This window comes from Mobula birostris, chromosome X (assembly GCF_030028105.1).
Source record: "Mobula birostris isolate sMobBir1 chromosome X, sMobBir1.hap1, whole genome shotgun sequence".
NCBI classification, from domain to species: Eukaryota; Metazoa; Chordata; class Chondrichthyes; order Myliobatiformes; family Myliobatidae; genus Mobula; species Mobula birostris.
In genome coordinates, this window is record NC_092402.1 from 16346665 (window position 1) to 16349566 (window position 2902).

Below are 2902 nucleotides of genomic sequence, written 5' to 3' on the forward strand. Positions count from 1 at the left end.
AGTTGCCATGATATTACCACCAAGTCAGTTAGAGCAAACTTAATTAATTAGTTAAGAGAGTACACTAAATCATGGCTTTTAATTACAGACAAATTCTTGCCTTATCAGTAAAACTTGAATAGACAAAAGGTGGGAACATAGCTCAATATGTGAACTCATAAGACATGATGTATGCAGCATGTGTGAATACAGCCCACAGATCGTTCTCAAAGGGACAGCTGTGAGTTGTTAAAAAAAATCACTGAAGGCAGTTTTTTTTCCAGTCAAGAACAGTCTCTCCAACTTTTCACAGAACAGAGCATATACAAGCTGGCACCTAATTTTAACCCGCTATTTACCAGATTCAGAGAATCATTTCTTACTTTTCCAACACCCTTAACCTTCATCATTCCCTCCTTTTTATCATTACACGATAACCTTTCAGAACAGATTGTCGCTTCTACAACATGATACGAAACATGGCCACAAGCAGCATAGGATACAGATAATAATCAAAGTTAATACAATCAGACTTCGGACATGCATAAACACCACTATCAATCAACATATTTTCCTTTAATCCAAGAGAGTCCTTCTGCTCAGTTCCTTCAGTGAGACGTTTGCAGTCTGTTCGATGTATCCTCCGAGAGTGCCCCTCCACAAGTGCACTGGGTGGCTTACCGTACACAGGGGCCGGTGTTCCAATATGGCAGATTAATTCATCAAGGAGCATTGGCTCAATAAGATCAGTTTCTTCTGAAATTAGAGGTTTATCTGCTCTTGTGTCTCAGTTGTTGTATTTTTAAGATAGTTTCACAATAGCAGTCAAAAGTTGTAGTTGAACCCGTGTGCTCTCCTCATGGAATCCTTCCAGGAAGCTCTCTAATAGCTCATCAGCATTGTTAATTCTTTCAGCATACTCTCCAACTATCCGTATCATTGCTGCTCTTGCTTCTGGTTCATCCAATGAGTCCAGGTTTACACAAAGTGTTGCATTAACACTTTCACACTTGTTTGGCTATTTACAGAAAATGTCCTTTATTACTACAATAGCTTCTTGGACGACGTAGTTTACTTTTGTCTGAATGAGGTCAAGTAGCGTACTCACGCAGCATTCTGCTGATTGCTCAACTTTGATTGCACATCATCCAATTGCACGCACAGCTTTTCATACAAAGTCAACATCTGCTTCAGTGGCATACTCCTTCAATTCTGCCAAAACCTGTGCAATGTTGGCTTGAGAAGCCAATCGAATCACAATATCCGGTTTTTCCAGTTTCACATATATCTTTACAAAGAAAACCTTCATTTCATGCTTAGGAATCTCAGAACTTTTCTGTACAATGAGGCTGATGTTCCGGAGGGCAACATATTGGAGTTCTGGTTCTGCAGACAACAGCGTTACCAGTGGGGGAGCCAGTTTCTTCAACAAAGTGCCATAGTAATCCAAGTCCTTTGAAAGCATTTCCATGAATTTCATCAGAACCTTTACAGCCAACAGGACAACAGTTAAGTTGACGTGAGCTAAACGTGGCATCACACGCTCACAGATGCCTTGAGCTTCTCGGTCATCCTTTGGGCTACAATTGGCCAAACAATCAAGGTTAAATATCTGGCCCCATTCAGTACATTCATTTCAGGCTATTAAAAGCTTGTTGATTGTCTGAAAATTGAGGTCTAGTAACTTGCTGTTTGGATGAGGTTGTGCGATCTCTGACAGAGCAGCCACAGCATTTGCAACGACCATTGGATTAGAGTCAGATATCAGATCCTTTAGAGTGTCCAGCAATCCCTGATCTTCTACCAGCTGTGCATCGATGTCATGTAGCGTGGCTTCGTAGACAGCAGCAGTTTTTCAAGCTTAACGGTCTTCATCCTTTAGACATTTTCCGCAGGGGCTCATACTAATTCTCAGTAATTTTCTCCACATGGATGCAGCCTATTGTTCTCACGGCTAGCACCCTGATAAATGGATTGGGATCTTCACAGTCCTTAACAAAAGCGTTGACAGCCATAGTTGCCCATATCTGGTTGGCTCTTTGCATGGTTCATTAGATAGAGGTACAGCAGCTTCTTCAACTCCAAATTGTCTGTCTGCATGTAGTTTATGACATCAGGAAAGAGGGCACTGACATTTCTGCCACCGGTCATTGACGTAATCCCTTTCTTCACTGCTTCTTTCTTTTTCTCCTGCTTGTCACTATTGAATTCTGCTTTGACTTCGAAGATTTCTCCTTTCTTGGTTGTTGTGAAATATTTAGAATCAGTCATGGCGAGTGTGGTCCTCTCCACCGAGGTCCGAGTTTCCCTGGATCCCAATTCTTGATCAGGATAAAATCTCCAGGCTCACTTGTTGGGTAGTCGCCTTTAGGCTGGGTTTCGTCTTCCCGATAGGCCCGTCGTACCTGTAAATGCAAGCTTAGGAAAGTTTTAGTTAATTTGCATAAATATTTTCCCATCTCCTCCCCCAAGGTATGCATGTCTAATTTTGCAGGTAAGTTCTCAGGGAGGAGCGGCAAACAAGGTCAGTGTCCCGTGGGGTTCTCAAAGGCTTCCCGTAGATAATTTCTGCAGATGATAACCCCGTCTTACTTGCTGGCATGATTCTCATATGGAATAGGGCTCAGGGTAAAACCTTCAACCAGGTCAATCCAGTTTCTTGCGTAAGTTTGGCCAACTTATCTTTCAAGGCACGATTGGCTCATTCCACTACGTCGGCTGCTTTTGGATGATGGGTGCAGTGGAACTGTTGTTTTATAACCAACTCCTTGCAAATTTCCTCATTTATTTTGGCAACAAGATGCGGTCTGTCGTCCGAGCTTATCATTTCTGGAAGTCCATAGCGAGGAATTATTTCTTTTAGCAATATTTTCATAACTGTCACAGCGGTATTATTAGTTGTAGGAACAGCTAAATCCATCTG

General features: G+C 42.0%; 1 pseudogene; it reads right to left on the reverse strand.

The window, feature by feature from the left end:
* Positions 1–207: 207 nt before the first annotated feature.
* On the reverse strand, positions 208–2260 carry LOC140191452 (AP-1 complex subunit beta-1-like; annotated as a pseudogene).
* Positions 2261–2902: the final 642 nt, after the last annotated feature.